Raw genomic sequence first — 17,497 nt, 5'->3', positions numbered from 1 at the left:
TCTATTGGGTGGTCAATCTTTTATTGTACATTTACAATAGCTATACATATTTCAGGGAAATTGGTCTTTTGACATTAATATGAGATGAATAAACTTTAATCTTTATTCCCTGACTTCTTGGTTAAATCACATTAGAAAGGCCTTTCTTATTTTAAATGCTTATAATAATTCACATAGGTAGTACTTTGATGATTTTATTTTTAACATTTAAAAGTTTTGTCCATTAACAATCATCTTTGATTATAGCAGGAAATATGGATGCACATTTATTATTTTGCCAGAAGGCTAAACAATGCTGTGTGCACTATTTTAAACCAATTGTCAAATTTTCTTAGCTTCCAAAACATTCATTTGATATGCCAACGAATACTAATTCCTATGTTTATTTAGGTTTGTCTCTGGACTGCTAGTATGTTCTTTCTTCTAGTATTCCATTACTTTACTATACCAGAATCACAACATTTTATGTTTTTTAGTTTATACAATATGTTTCCATTTAGGCTAGTTGTAGTGACTACTTACTATTCTTTTTTTCCTAGAGTTTCCCTTGGTGTTATTATTTATTTTCTTCCATACAAACTTAAAAACCAAACAGTTAAAAATAATTTCTCTTGATATTTTAATCAGGATATTGTTAAATTTATAAGTTAACTAAGGGAGAATTATTTCACAATGTTGAAAATCTTCTTATCCAACATCATTTTATGTCATTTCTCTTGTTTAAGGTATGTTTTGTGCTGATAAGAAGCTTTTAAAAATTTACTTCATATAGTTCTTGGAGTATCATTTTATACCTTGTTATTTTATATAAATATGCACATGCATTTGTATTTGTGTTCATATACATTTATGTTTATATATATTTAATGCATATCATATAATTAAATGTAAAATATATATATAATTATTTAAAAAATGAATGTTGAGCTTAATGAATTCTTAAAGAGTGAATGCCCAGATGGCTGATCTATAAATGAAGTATATTTTATAGAGATGTTGGTATGGCTTGGATCTGTGTCCCCACTCAAATCTCATGTGAAATTGTGATCCTCAATGTCGAAGGAGGGGCCTGGTGGAAGGTGATTGGATCATGAGGGCAGATGTCCCCCTTGCTGTTTTGGAGATAGTGAGTTCTCTCGAGATCTGGTTAAGTGTGTAGCACCTCTTCCTTTGCTCTCTCTCTCTCTCCTGCTCTGCCATGGGCAGATATGCCTGCTTCCCTTTCACTTTTGCCCACGACTGTAAGTTTCCCGAAGGCTTCCTGGCCATGCTTCTGGTTCAGCCTGCAGACCATGAGCCAATTAAATCTGTTTTCTTTATAAATTACCCAGTCTCAGGTAGTTCTTTATAACAATGTGAGAACAGATTAATGCAGATGTATGCAGCTCAGCTCTAGATTTAGAGCACAATAGCTGTAGTTCATTTATTTTAATTACTATATACTATGCATTTCATGAATGCACCACAATTTTGTGGATGACCATTTAAATAGTTTCCAATATTTGATTTTTATGAGCCATGCCATTATAAATGTTTCTGTACAACATTCCAATCCACATGTGCATAAACTCAATACAGATACCTAGGAACTCAATTACTAGAATTATAGGGTCTGGGCAGTTTTAAATATACACAAGTCCAGTGTTTTCCACAATTTCTGTTCAAGACCTTATATTTGAACTACAGTCCTCTCCAACAATTGTTTATTTTCCATTACTATAAAGCCTAAAACAAACAAATCCCAAATTGACTCATTCATCTTTTCTCACATCGGAGCCTTCTACAGTGCTTCCTCTCTCAATGATCAAAGCCAGTAACCTCTGAATCATTCCTGACACCTCCTTCTACCTCTCTGCCTTTATTGTCACATTTTGTTGATTTTTCTCCTCTATATCTTTAAATGTGTCCACTTCTTTCCAAATTTGTGACCAAACCCCTGATTTAGGCTCCCAACATCTATTGCTTACAGTACCGATGCTTGCCTCTAAAGAGTTCCTACAGTATCTTTTCTTGACAACCCTCATCTCTTCTTCACAATGTGATCTATTAAAAACCCAAATCTAATCATGTGATAGCTCACATACAAGTTCACGGATTATAGAATAATGATCATAAAGTTCTTAATGTAACTTTCAAGGCCAGTATGATCAAATCTCTGACAAGACCTCCGTCATCACCTTAGTTTAATTTTGCTATTTCAGACTTGGGGCACTTACCTTTCCTCAGGGCTGTCCTACATTCTGTTCCCTTTGCCCAGAATGCTTTTCCACTTCTTATCTATTTGGTTCCCATCCACTCTGCCACTGCCATTTCAACTGTCACTTCCTCAGCTAAGTTCTCCCTGGGCCCTTCCCCAAATATAGATCTGGGTCTGTCTGTCTGAAACTTTAAAATAAATGGTTTCCACATATATCTATAGTTATTTGACATTATAAGTCACATAATATAATGTTTCCCTATGTAGGAAAACATTGCATTATGTGACTTACAATGTTAAATTGTATGTATAATGTTTCCCTATATATGCATTTATATATAATGAATGCATATATGTATATAAATGCATATATACTTATAAATAAGTGCAGATACATTTTTACATATAAATGCATATATGTATATATACATTTATATATATATTTTTACATATAAATGCATATATGTATATATACATTTATATATAAATGCGTATATGTATATATACATTTATATATAAATGCGTATATGTATATATACATTTATATATAAATGCGTATATGTATATATACATTTATATATAAATGCGTATATGTATATATACATTTATATATAAATGCGTATATGTATATATACATTTATATATAAATGCGTATATGTATATATACATTTATATATAAATGCGTATATGTATATATACATTTATATATAAATGCGTATATGTATATATACATTTATATATAAATGCGTATATGTATATATACATTTATATATAAATGCGTATATGTATATATACATTTATATATAAATGCGTATATGTATATATACATTTATATATAAATGCGTATATGTATATATACATTTATATATAAATGCGTATATGTATATATACATTTATATATAAATGCGTATATGTATATATACATTTATATATAAATGCATATACATGCATATATAAATATATGTATATATGTATGTGCATATATATAGTATCACATAGAGTATTTATATTTAATGAAAACGTTTTCTTAGTAGCCAGGTGTGGCTCACGCCTGTAACCCCAACACTTTGGGAGGCCAAGTGGGGGGCGGATCACCTGAGGTTTGGAGTTCTAGACCAGCCTGACCAACATGGAGAAACCCCATCTCCACTAAAAAGTACAAAACTAGCTGGGTGTGGTGGCACATGCCTGTAATCCCAGCAACTTGGGAGGCTGAAGCAATAGAATCATTCAAACCTGGGAGGCAGAGGTTACGGTGAGCCGATATCGTGCCATTGTACTCTAGCCTGGGCAACAAGAGCAAAACTCCATCTCCAAAAAAAAAAAAAAAAAAAAAAAAAAAAGCTTTCTTAGAATTTAGACATAGATTTTTATTGTATGCCTCTTGTGCATACAAAAGAAGAAAATAAGTGAAATAAGTTTAAGTTATGGTGTTAACTTCATATTGATTTCAAGTCTCCCAAATCACCTTGCTACACAGAAATATCAGTGCCATATATTTTCACACAACATCATAGCATCTACCTTCAAGACAGTTGGGGGTGCAGCATTATCAGCAGACTGAAAAACTGATGTCTGACACCAAAACAGTAGTCCTTTTTGACGCATAAATGTTTTACACCAGGTCCTCATAGCTTTACATTTTTCCATCTATCTAGCTATTTGAAAGTTTATCTTGACATCAATTCCATTGTTTGCTGTGCTATTGGCAATACTAACTCAAGCAAGATGCAGTAGAGTTTTATCAACGTATGAATATCTTACTTAGGACTCATAAAGCACTTTCTTGCTACTTTGAAAGAAAATATGAAATTGTAATCATTCCTCCAATGACAAATATTTCCTTCACTGATATTAAATTTACTTCCTGCTGCTTGAGTTCCATGCTTTTCTATAGAACCAATAACTTATTGTTTTAATGCTGACTCATAGTATAATTTTTTGAATGTATTTTAATTGGCAATTAAATATCCTAATGCAGAACCAAAAATATAAAACTCAGTTAAAAATGAAGACACTCTAACAAACTCTGACCTATGTTTTTCTAGGCCAAGAAGAAATACATCCTGCCTTTTGCTTACTTGATGACAATTGTAAGACACATTCGGAGTTCACACATATTAAAACGTGAAAATGTGTACATCTCATCTTTGATAAAATCTGGCATTTTAAAATTTATAATGTTTACCAGGTTCATGCCAGTGCACGAAAATAAATCCAAAAGATCAAAGAATGAGTATGTAAGAAAAAAAAATCAAGAGAAGCAAAAGATTATCAAGACAAAACATGAAATGATTCAGCTTGCTTTTAATTCCTTTTATTTTTATATGGCTTACATGCAAATCTCTTCCAAATAAGCACTTACTGATTGATAATCCTGATCTAAATGTTCTTAAGTGGTTGTAAGTAAATTTCAAAACTTACAAATCACTGCAAAGAGTCTCGACTGCCTTTCATTATCCACTGAGGAAAGACGGGGTGTGATGTTAGTGCCCTGCCTTGGTGAGTAACATGACCCTGTGTGGGGTACATGAAGACGCTCCTTTGTCAGATCCTCCAGGCTCAGGATTTCTCTCCCAGGGTGCTTTGTTTTGTCAAGTCTGTGAATAAAAAAAAAAAGTTAAAAAAGGTATACAAAATATCTTAATACTAATTCCAAACAATAACATCTTCCTGGCCGGGCGCGGTGGCTCACGCCTGTAATCCCAGCACTTTGGAAAGCCGAGGTGGGCGGATCACGAGGTCAGGATATCGAGATCATCATGGCCAACATGGTGAAACCCCCGTCTCTATTAAAAATACAAAAAATTAGCCGGGCGTGGTGGCGGGTGCCTGTAGTCCCAGCTACTTAGGAGGCTGAGGCAGGAGAATGGCGTGAACCTGGGAGGCGGAGCTTGCAGTGAACAAAGATCGTGCCACTGCACTCCAGCCTGGGCAACAGAGCGAGACTCCGTCTCAAAAAACAAACAAAACAACAACAAAAAATTTTCCTGCAGTCATAATGTCAAAGATTCTAAAATGAAGCAGTCAACTTTGCTATGATGAAAATTTGCCATTCAGTAGCCAACAGTGCCTATCACAGCCACCCAGCCTTAGCAGCAGGACAACGAATAGCAGCAAGACAGGCCGAGGAAGCCTCGCTTTGAGATGATGCAGGTGGTGGAAGTCACGAGATAAAATGAAGATAAGGATGGAGGTGTTCCCAGGAGCCGTGAAGAATGCGAGGAAAAACAGAAACACTGTGTCCCCCGACTTCAGAGGAGGGCCACTCATGGGCTATGAGACACACAAATTCACACATGCCTGCAATAGCTGCAGCTCTCACTCTATACTATGCTCACCTTTTTAAACACAGCATCAATCAAAATTCCCAGTAAGTTGTAGGTGCTATTCTATTTTGAGTGTGTTTAACATTGGTTAAGATGATATTTAAGAAAAATTTGAAAAGGCAAGTAAGTAATTCATGTCCAAATGTATATTAAAACATTTTAAATAACAAGACTAAAACAAGACTAGCTGGTGTGGTAGCTCACATTTGTAATCCCAGCACTCTGGGAGGCCAGAGCGGGAGGATCACTTGAGCCCAAGAGTTTGAGACCTGCCTGGCCAACATAGTGAGACCCTGTCTTTATAAAATAAGAAATAATTATAAGAAATAATTAGCCAGGTGTGGTGATGCATGCCTGTGGTCCCAGCTATTTGGGGGGCTGAGGTGGGAGGATTGCTTGAGCCCAGGAATTAGAGGCTGCAGTGGGCTATGATTGTACCACTGTACTCTCTAGTCTGAGTGACAGAAACACTACCCCCAAAACAACAACAACAAAGATGTGACACTTAGGTAAATCATTTCGATACATACAGGAAATATAATAAACAAGAGTTAAAAACACCCAGGGCTATACATGACCTGAAAATTTTAAAAAGAAAACTTTATTCAACATTGCGGATAAAAGCTGAAAAACTTTGGCTAATTGGAGAAAAATAATCCAATTAGAGTTTTACAGCACAAAATATGCAAAATAAATTTGCAGGTAAATATAATAGTAAAGTGTAGAATGAGAAAAAAATTAGGTCAGTCAAAAAAAGGAATGATCGTATCTTCAGAATATGGTTTCTTTTTTTAAATCAATACAAATAAGATAAACTTCAAGCTACTTTCACATTTATCTTTCCTGAGATATAAATTATATACAGTAAAATTCATGTTTTAAAATGTACAATTCGATGATTTTTAGTATATTCGCATAGTTGTGCAACCATCACCATTATCTGATTGCACAATACTCTTCTCATCCTATTATCAGGTATTTTCTATTTCCTGCCTTTCTATAGCTTAAGAGTCATTAATCAAGCTTCTATCTCTATTGTGGACATTTCATCATATAATATGTGGCCTTCTATGTCTCTCTTCTTTCACTTAGCATAACATTTGCAAGTTTCATCCACAGTGTAGTATGTATATATACTTCATTCCTAATTATGGCTGAATAACGTATCATTACATGTATGTACTACATTTGTTTACACACCCACTAATTGATAAGCATTCATGTTATTTCCACTTTGCCTATTATAAAATACGCTACAATAAACATTCATATACAAGTGTTCATGTATACATGGATGTAGACCTAGGAGTAAAATTGCCGGTTATATGGGAACTTCGTGTTTAAGTGTTTGAAGAACTGCCAAACTGTTTTCTGAAGCACCCTCTGTACCATTTTTTTTTTTTTTTTTTTGAGACCCATTCTTGCTCTGTCACCCAGGCTGGAATGCAGTGGCACGATCTCAGCTCACTGCAACCACCACCTCCCGGGTTCAAGCAATTCTCCTGCCTCATCCTCCCAAGTAGCTGGGATTACAGGCATGCACCACCGTGCCCGGCTAATTTTTTTGTATTTTTAGTAGAGACAGGGTTTCACCATACTGGTGTAATGGGTACAGGCCAGGCTGGTCTCAAACTCCTGACCTTGTGATCCACCCACCTCGACCTCCAGAGGTGCTGGGATTACAGGCATGAGCCACCACACCTGGCGCTTGTACCACTTTTCATACTCACCATCAATGCAGTTGAATTATACTTTTTCCATAGTCTCACTAACCTTTGTAATTCTTTGCCTTTTTGATCATAGTCGTCTAGGTTGGAGTGGAGTGATTATATTGAAGTTTTGATGTGCATTTTCCTAATAACTAATGATATTGAGCGTCTTTACATGTGCTTGACTATTTGTTTGTCTTCTTTGAAGAAATATCTATTCAAATCTTTTTTTCATTTTAAAAATTGGGTTCCACTACTCTTTTATTTTGGAGTTGTGAGAGTCCTTTATATTTTCTACACTGGTCCCTTATCAGATACATGATAGTTGGGAAGTCTAATTCTATAGCTTAAGACATATGTCAGAATCTATCAGGAATCATTTCTGGAAAAAGATAACGTCGCAAAACATCAAATTACTTTGGAAAATTTTCATAGGAAATGCCCAGCAGTTATATATATACATGTGTATGTATATATATATATATATATATATATATATATATATGTATATAATATATAAAAGAGGAGATAGAACATATATTCAACAATAGAAACAAGAGAAAATAGACACACAGGAATTAATATAATGGAGATATCAGACATAGAATTTAAACTACCTATTTTTAATATAAGGATTAAAATATGGGGTTGAGAATTTTGGCTGACAACTGCAGACATACTGATCATATTTGAAGAATATTAGGTTATTGCTACATTATAAAATTTGAAAACATAAACCGTTGTTCTACTTTTTTATGAACTATGCAACAGTGCAGCTGAGTAACTGATGAGATAAATTGATATTTACCAATATGATCCGGCTAAAAACATTAAAAAATTGAATTATTTTGAAACTGCTCATGAACAAATGAATCTAGGCAACTAGTGGATGCATGACACAATGAGAGATAATAAGAAATTAGATACCCACTGAGGGAAAATGTCTCCACTTAAGAAATAGTCTTCTCCAAAAACTGAAACAGTCTATTCAAACCTCTACACTTAACTACAGATTTCAAAGAAATATAGAAGAAAGAAAATATCAAATTATACTTCAAAAATAACATCAGCAAAACTCAGATCTTGTGAAACTCTACAAGATATATGACCAAGTTTATTCAACAAAAAATTATGCAAGAAAAGTTTAAATTAGAGGGATAAGATACATTCTAGTATTTAAAAGAGACTTGTCAATTGAGCTAAAAAAAAAAAAGAACTCAAGTGTCAAATAAAATACACGCTATCAAGAGATTGTTAACATCAAGCTTTCCTAATAATATCGAGGTTGTCAGCAATCAAGTGTCTCAGAAAAAGCTGGGTAAGTTTGGAAATTTGAAACGAGCTCCACATTTCCTTCCTTTCTGTGTTAGAAAGATAGTGTCCTGCCCAGAGAAACAGACTAGATTTCCAAGTGAGGTTTGTAGAATTACTTCACATGACATGGCTTTGCTGGGAACCACTCACACAGCAGCTCTCACTGGTTGGAGTCAGCTGTTTGGGGATTTCCTAATCTAGTGTTGCATGCTGGTGTTTCTACAGATCTGCAGTTTCGGGGCAGCCCTGACCCAAAACTCCACTAAAAATGGCCTTCCTCAGGCTTTCTGCAAGGCCCTAGCACTCTAGGCCTGTGATGGGCCTGGTAGACCAGAAGGTCTCTGAAATGCCTTCCTGGTCAGTCTCTGGTGTTGACAAATAGCACCTGGCTTTCTTCAGTTCGTACTAATCTCTTATCAAATGCAGCTTGGGCCAAACTCTTGGTTTTCTCCACTAAAAAAAACAAACAAACAAAAAAAAAAAAACTTTTTTTTTTTTTTTTTGACCATTTGTTTATGCTGGAGTGAAGTGCAGTGGCGCAATCTTGGCTCACTGCAAACTCCACCTCCCAGGTTCAAGCAATTCTCCTGCCTCAGCCTCCCTAGTAGCTGGGATTACAGGTGCACACCACCACACTCTACTAATTTTTGTATCTTTAGTAGAGACGAGGTTTCACCATGTTGGTCAGGCTGGTCTCGAACTCCTGACCTCAAATGATCTACCTGCTTCAGCCTCCCAAAAGGCTCGGATTACAGAAAAAAGCTTAAATAACAACAACAACAACAACAAAAACTTTTTTTGTACAAAGCTGATATTTTTTGAAATCTTTGCATTTTGCTTCCCTTTGAATAATAAATTCTCCGTTTAATGATTTCTTTCTACCCACAGTTTAAGTGGATAAAAGAAGCCATGTGACACCCAGAATACTTTGCTGCTTAGAGATTTCTTCCACCAAATGTCCGAGTTCATTTGCTCGTAAGGTCTGCCCTCCACAAAGTCCTAGGACATGGACATAACTCAGCCCAATTATTTGCCACCTTGTAACAAGGATGGCCTTTGCTCCAGTTTCCTATGGGATATTTCTCATTTTGGTCTAAGACCTCTTCCGAATGGCCTTTCCTGCCTATATTTCTGCCAGCAGTCTGGTCACAACCACTTAGGTATCACTAAGAAAACAGAGGCTTTCCCCATAGCTCTCCTCTTCTCCTGAATCCTCACTAGAATTGCTCTTAATGCTTCTTTCATAGCAATCTAGGCCCTTTCTCTTCTGCATTTCAAAAGTGTTTCAACCTGTACGCATTACCCAGTTCCAAAGACACTTCACATTTTTAGGTATTTGTTAAAGCAACCCTCTACTCCTCTGGTACCAGTTTTTGCCTTAGTCCATTTTGTGCTGCTATAACAAGACACCTGAGAGTGGGTAATTTCTAAAGGACAGAAATTTATTTTCTCCCAGTTCTGGAGGCTGGGAAGTCCCAGATGAAGGCACTGGCAGCTTTGGCTGCCTGGTGAGGGCTGCTTTCTGCTTTTAACATGGTGCTTTGTTGCTGCATCTTCCAACGGAAGAAATGCTGTGTCCTAAGATGGCAGAAGGTGAAAAGTCAGTGAGCTAAAGGCTGCAGGAAGCCTCTTTTATAAGGGCAACCGATCCCATTCAGGAGGGAGGAGCCCCCATGACCCAATTACCTCTTGAACATTCTACCTCTTAATACTATCACATTGACAACACCTGCATTTTAGAGGGGACACATTCAAACCACAGCAATAATTATTCATGCAAACCAGAGCCATAAGTATTCTGTCATACTTACTGCTTGAATTTATTATTCTGTCACTTTGACTTAAATTATAGTATATGCTTTAGACATGAACCAATATTGAACATTTATGTTTACCTTGAAGTCAAAACAAATCCCACCACACTTCTTCCAATATCCTTTTAAAATCAAAAATGCTTTTCAAAAAATAAGCTGAAAATTTCAGAGCAAGCATCTAATGGAAATGAAGTATAATGATGAACTTAATATGTTTCCTACAACCCTTAATTTTTATTAATGAAAATAGCACGAGTGGCCCTCCTGGCTTAATGGCAAGTTATTAGTATAATATTACTGGTACATCCAAGAATGAATCCTAGTAACTTTAGGATGAAGCTAGGTTCTGACATCTGCTTATATCTCAGTGAATTCACTCTATCCTGTTTTATATGTGATTAAAGATATTGTTGAAATAAAAATCTTCCTAGCTAGCTGATTGCTTGGCATGTTTTCAGCACAATAGATCTTACGTTGAAAAACGATAAATGAACATAAACATTTTCCTTAAATTCAAGCCCATTACACTTGAATTGCAACACTCTGTCGTTTGCTGATCAGTATTTCCGTTGACCTCTGCACTCAATGAATGCAGCAGCTTGATTGAAGAAATATTTGGAAGACAGTATTATATTATTTGCAGAATGAGGTAATTGGAGAAAAGCTGACAGTAAGTTTCACAGGGGCCATAACCAAATAGTAGCTGGGGTGTATGGTGAGAAGTGGAAGAGAGAAAGAGATAGTAAAAGAAAGGGAGAGAGAGGCGAGAATATGGAAATACTAATAAAGTTACAGGGATGAGTTCTGTTCGTGTGAACATTCTCTAGTTGTAACATTGTTGTTATCTCTATGTTTATTTTCAATGTGGCTGTTACGTGCACCAAATTGGATTCGTCATAATCTTTGGTTCGGAATTGTTAATGGCTCATCATGGCACTCATTAATTAGTTAAAATATGAATCCCCACGGACATAGCCAACAGCTCAGGAACTTAAAAGAACATGAAACGGCAGGGCGCAGTGGCTCACGCCTGTAAACTCAGCACTTTTTGGGAGGCCGAGGCGGGTGGATCACGAGGTCAGGAGATCGAGACCATCCTGGCTAACACAGTCAAACCCCGTCTCTACTAAAAATACAAAAAATTAGCCGGGCGTGGTGGCGGGCGCCTGTAGTCCCAGCTACTCGGGAGGCTGAGGCGGGAGAATGGCGTGAACCCGTGAGGCAGAGCTTGCAGTGAGCCGAGATTGCGCCACTGCACTCCAGCCTGGGCCACAGAACGAGACTCTGTCTCAAAAAAAAAAAAAAAAAAAAAAATCATGAAACCCGGCAACATAAGCACGAGTGTTCATGCCAGACCTGATACCTCTGCTTTCTCCCAGAAGGAAACACTGCCTTCAAATGCATGTTCATCAGTACTTTTATGTTTAAAGTTTCTAGCATATATACTTATGTCCACAATGTGTATTTTTTGGTGACAGTTGCTTTTGAGTTTTATTACCAAAAAAACTCTATTTTACTGTATGAAGATGTCTATGCCAGGGTTTCCTCACGGGGTAAGACTCAGTTTTCTCCATATTATTGCATGCGTATGTAACTCACTTTCCGTCTAATAATATTCCAGCACATGAACAAGCTGTAATTTATGAACATTTTCTAATCAGCAAATGTTTCCGGGTTTTCGTTATTGGATGTGCTATAAAACTTCTAAATGTTTCTGGTCACATGCACAAAAATTTTCTCCTGATGACTTAAACTAAGTAGCATGGCTGGGAAAAAAGAGGTATGGACAGTAACTGAGTATGATGAAAAGTTTCATGTCAGTTCTTAATCTCACCTACAATATGTATATGTATAACCTGTTGATCCACTTCTTCACTACTATTTGCTTTAGTCACAATTTTTGCCAGTCTAGTGGGTATGAAATAATAACTCATTATGGCGTAATTTATATTCTCATGTTTACTGAAAGAGCTGAGCATCTTCTCTCTTTCCTGGCTGAGCCTTTTATTATTCCAACATGTTTTCTTTTTCTTGTGGTTAGTGATGTGCTCTTATAAAAAGTTATGACTGTGTGTGTTTTTCTATTTAAAACCATATTTACAAGGTTTAACTCCACCTTACCTGGGGATTAATGAGCTATTCTGTTTGTATTCACTTATGCTTTGGGCTGAGTGGATGCAATTTGCATACATTTAATGACCGAACACTTTAGTTTAAATTATTTGAGAACGTGACTATTTGAACTTATAGGTACCACATAACTTTCCACAAATTATTTAAATATATTTTGGAGAAAAATTTGAGTTCAATTTTAAATAAAAATTAAATACAGGTTCAAAGCATTTTTATAAACTCTTTTATTTTTATTTATTTATTTATTTTATACAGAGTCTCGCTATGTTGCCCAGGCTGGTCTCAAGCTCCTGGGCTTAAGTGATCCTCCCACCTTGACTTCCCAAAGTGTTGGTATTACAGACATCAGCCACCTCACCTAACCCTCTCCCTGGTTATTTCAGAATCCTAATAAAAATTTGAATCTAAAATTTAACACAAGGCAATTATATGTGTATCTCTAGGTAGTACAAATAAAAATGTTAATTACTAGATTTTCCTCTTTTTACTTTGATATTTTCCAAAAATTTTAAAATATCATGAATTTTATGATTATAACAATGTTATTACTCTCATCAGTTGTTAATCAATACCCTGATGTCCATGTTGAGGATTTTCTTGCCTTCCTTGTCTGCTTCTCAAAGCCTTTTAAACCAGTGTAGCCACAGGCCATAATATATCAAATCATTTAATGGCAAGTGTTGCCCAAAAAAACTGGGGGGGCTATTTTGTAATTTTCGGGAATGATACATTTCTGCAATCAGGTTTTGAACTCATTCAAAAATTTATGTATTGAGCATTTTCTTTCTTATTGCCCTGGATTCTGGTGCTGGAGAGATAGTGGTGAACCCAACAAAGCCCCTGACTTTATGGAGCTTCCTCGTTAGAGGAGGAGAAAGAATGTGTGTGTGTGTGTGTGTGTGTGTGTGTTGGTGTGTGTGTATGTGTGTGTGTTGGTGTCAGTAACTCATGAAAACAAAAAAAAGCAGTGTAAGGGAAAGCAGTTGGGTGAGCAGAGTGAATGGCTTATGTCTCTGACTTCCATTCTCTTCCGCACATGGTCCCAGGCCTACCTCCTCCACTTCCTTCAATATCACGTTCATTTGATAATTCTTCAAGGAGACCTTCCCAGACTTCGTGAACTGGAATAGGCCTTACTATCCTATCCACTTTTAAATAAATTTTTAACAATGGAAACGAATTACTCAGTGAGTTCTAAATAATTATCTGGTAGTTGAGAAATAAATACCACGATATAGTGTTCTGTTTTATGTAAAAGGTGTGTTTCTCTTTTCCAGTTAATCTTTACTGTATAATGAATTTGAGAGTTTGAATTTCTTGCAAGAAGTTAGAAAATAAAACACCATCTCAGGAAGGGTATTTTGGGGGAAAAAAGAACTTCAAAGACTACAAATCATAATTATGACTAATTAGAAGTGAGGTTTTGAATCTCCCCTAGCATTCACCAGTTATTGAGGGTTCACAGAAATAGCTAACCCAAATTTAATTAATGTGCAACAAAGAGATATTCACTAAAGGGGTGGCATAATTATACAGTCAGAACCCATTTATCAGTATTAAATAGGCATTGGTTATTGCCCTGTTGATGTTCTTTTGCTTACCCATCCAATTTTTAAAAAGACTTGAGGTGCTTTGTCCTGACATATAGGCATGTTAATATATTGAAGATGTTTCCTGATTTTCTCTTTTAAAGAGTTTTTGCTGTGACATAACAATAACTGATTTTCTGATTTATTCCCTCAGTAATTTAGTTGCTACTCCATTTCTGTGAATCACAGCCAAGTAATTAATCTTTTACCTAGGAGACAGCACTGGTGATGTTAATAAAACACAGGAACAGGAATACATTTATATAAGAGGAAGGACAGAAAAGACCTGTTTTAGGGTGTGATTAAAAGAGAATATTTTGGCAGGCATGAAGAGAAGTAGAAGGCTGATATCAGTGCATGGAATATCTCATTACTGCTTAATAGTAGTGTACAGAAGACACATGGGGAGCAGCATTTGGCTCACAAGAAATTCGCTTTAAAAAAAACACACAGCAAAAATGAGGTTGGAAAAGCATTCATTAGTGTATGAGCTCCATATATTGCCTTCACTGTGAAGGTTGTTCAGGGGGCTGGGAGCATAGACCACAGACAGCATAGCATTTCTTTCTCCCAAGACACACATTATGCTAATTAAAGACATGTGATTAAGATCAAGTGAGGTTGGCATGCCCATTTTGATCATAGTGACTGGTTCAACACGAAGGAAAAATTCACCTCTGATGCTTCTGCAGTCTGAAGTGGGGTAATGTTGTGAAAGGATGTGTTTTGCCTATTCTGAAGTCATAGGAAGACAGTAAGTTTTGATGTGGTTCTTAGGCAACCTGTAAATATTTAGAAGACTTTTAATCATTTTTGAAATGACAATTTTTTACACGTTATGATGTCTGGAAGCAGAGGCAGCAACATATGGCATAGTTCTCCCAAAAGCTTATTTTCCTTCTGAAAATCAGTGTCAACACCATCTCAAGTGTTGAGTGGAAACACAGAGCTTATAAAATAGATTACAGTTTGGGAGGCCAACGCAGGTGGATCACCTGAGATCGGGAGTTCTAGACCAGCCTGACTGACCTGGAGAAACCATGTCTCTACTGAAAATACAAAATTAGCCGGGCATGGTGGCACATGCCTGTAATCCCAGCTACTCACGAGGCTGAGGCAAGGGAATTGCTCGAACCCGGGAGGCAGAGGTTGCGGTGAGCCGAGATCACGCCACTGCATTCCAGCTTGGGCAACAATAGTGAAACTCCATCTTAATGACAACAAAAAAATAGATTACAGAAACATATATTTTACTGACATATGTAAGTAGTAACTATGTTACCAAAAGAGGTAGATAAGAAGTAAAAAATTATTTAGCTTCAGAGATACTTGCCAGTCCTGAATGTGTTCAATCATATACTGTGAGTCCTCCTAAAGAATTACTGAAAGTGATAGAATTTTCTGCTGTTTTCCTACTATCAAAATATATTTCTTTATTATTATTATTATACTATAGGTTTTAGGGTACATGTGCACAATGTGCAGATTTGTTACATATAGGAAATACGAAAATATTTCCTCTTTGGAATTTGCTTTCGTTTTTCTTCACTTTTTTAAAATTTGCAATATTCAAGATCAACTAATTCCTCTAGTGTCCTTTAAACCTTATATGGATGCTCTAAATTGAGCTTTTTATATAGTAGTTGCTCCATAATTATTTGTGTCCACAGAAAACCCTTGTTTTTGATCTTGAAGCTCTAAGTAATGTGTTGCTGCTGGACGCGTAATTCTTCCCAAAATGTTGTACTAGGTTGAGGGTCAGGCTAAAGTTGGGGGAATAGACTCTGGAGGCAGGTATGATACAAATGAGGGGAGGCGCATACCTTCTGGGTCACAGCTGCTTTATCTTTACCAAGAAAGGATTATACTAAGTGATTTGAAGGCACATACTTTTACTAGGTTGGTGCAAAAGTAATTGCAGTTTTTGCAATTAAAAGTAATTATAACAGTCAATGCATATGATTTCAAATATACAACAAAATCTATCTAGTATAGCATTTTCCCACATATACCTTTCATGTTTAAAGTCCTCAAGTCCAGAAAAATGGAAAAAAAAGAAACACAAACTTCGAATATCTCTTTGTTAACACTAATGGTCAAAAACCTCAAAAATTTATATTTTTTAAAAATTCACTTTTATGTAGATTGCGTTTATAAGGAAAACAGGTGTTTTATTGGCTTTGCAAAGAAACACATCTACATTAAAATAATTTTTCCATGATAACCATAAAACTTAACACCACATGCAGGAAACAGGCTGTTTGTTCAAACAATTTAAAAGAAAAAAGCCAAGCTTAGTTAAAAGATTAAAATTGATAAATTGGTATTTGAAAATAAAAGAGTTAATAACTCTCTGACTAGCTATTCTAGTAAGTGGATTATTTTCAAAACAGCTAGTGGTTTAACTCAATACATTTTTTTCATGCTTTTGTGAAAATAAAAACTGATTCGTGAATGAACCAGGATCAATTCTTTTTTAACTTAACAATATAAATATTTGTGATTTATTTTCTTTATTTTCTATCAGAGATGAAGAGCTATTAAATCACATGGATAAGAGATTTACATTTCCTGTCAGAGATCTAACAAAATGCTCTCTTGTTGTAATAGGAATTGTAGGGAATGGAAAAGTGTTTGGAAAATACTGAGAGATCCTGTGACCAGGGCCACGGCTCCTAGAGGATGTTGAAATCTTTACTTAGGTCCAAATGCATCAACACTAATCTTGACTACAGCCCAAACTACCATTCGCTGCAAGAAATGTGTCTGTGACGGAAAAATGACTGCATAATATTAAGGCAGGCAGACACTTCATTTTCAGAGATACCCACAATTTTCCAAACTGGCCTGTTCTTTTTTAGTTAATTGTCCATATGCAAAGTTCACCAATTCTCCAAGCTACAATTCTTAGTCATTCTCTGTCAATTCGACCCAGATGGCAAAATTAAAGGCCCTTCACATCATGGCACAACAGTAATTTTAGTTCATCAAAGATTCTTACCCCATGCTGTTTTTTCACAATTAATATTTAAGTTCCCGTTGGGCAAGTGCTTCATGAACAATGACATGTACTCTGTAACTGGAGGATCCATCTTCTTGTCAAAGCTGATGGAGAAGAGAAAAGTGGTCTGAGGACATGATAATTACATATTGCCTGAAAAGGTGGAAGGTGAGCTGCTACAGATGGGAGGAGCAATGAAAGAAGCTCTCACTGCAAAGAATTCTGAGAACAACTGCCAACTACTGTATCGCCATCCCCAAGCCCAAGAGAGGCTAAATCAAAAGAGCTGTAGGGTTTGACTTTTAACAGCAATTAATAACAAACACAGATAGTATTCAGATGATGAAAGTCATTAAAGAGCACACACACAAACATACAGTCCTCTATTTGGAAGCAGTAGCCATTGATATA

At 35.9% G+C, this 17,497-nt stretch overlaps 1 long non-coding RNA gene across 1 annotated transcript; it reads right to left on the bottom strand.

Annotated features, from left to right (window-relative positions):
- Positions 1 to 4,492: 4,492 nt before the first annotated feature.
- On the bottom strand, positions 4,493 to 17,274 carry LOC129463858 (uncharacterized). The gene is made up of 2 exons (XR_008651312.2): positions 17,087 to 17,274; positions 4,493 to 4,797 (listed from the first exon to the last, which is right to left on the bottom strand). It is a non-coding gene; the product is annotated as an uncharacterized lncRNA (long non-coding RNA).
- Between the last annotated feature and the right edge of the window lie 223 nt (positions 17,275 to 17,497).

Source organism: Symphalangus syndactylus, chromosome 15 (genome assembly GCF_028878055.3).
Source record: "Symphalangus syndactylus isolate Jambi chromosome 15, NHGRI_mSymSyn1-v2.1_pri, whole genome shotgun sequence".
NCBI classification, from domain to species: domain Eukaryota; kingdom Metazoa; phylum Chordata; class Mammalia; order Primates; family Hylobatidae; genus Symphalangus; species Symphalangus syndactylus.
The sequence above is the reverse complement of the archived record's forward strand: the minus strand, read 5'-3'. Positions and strand labels throughout refer to the sequence as shown.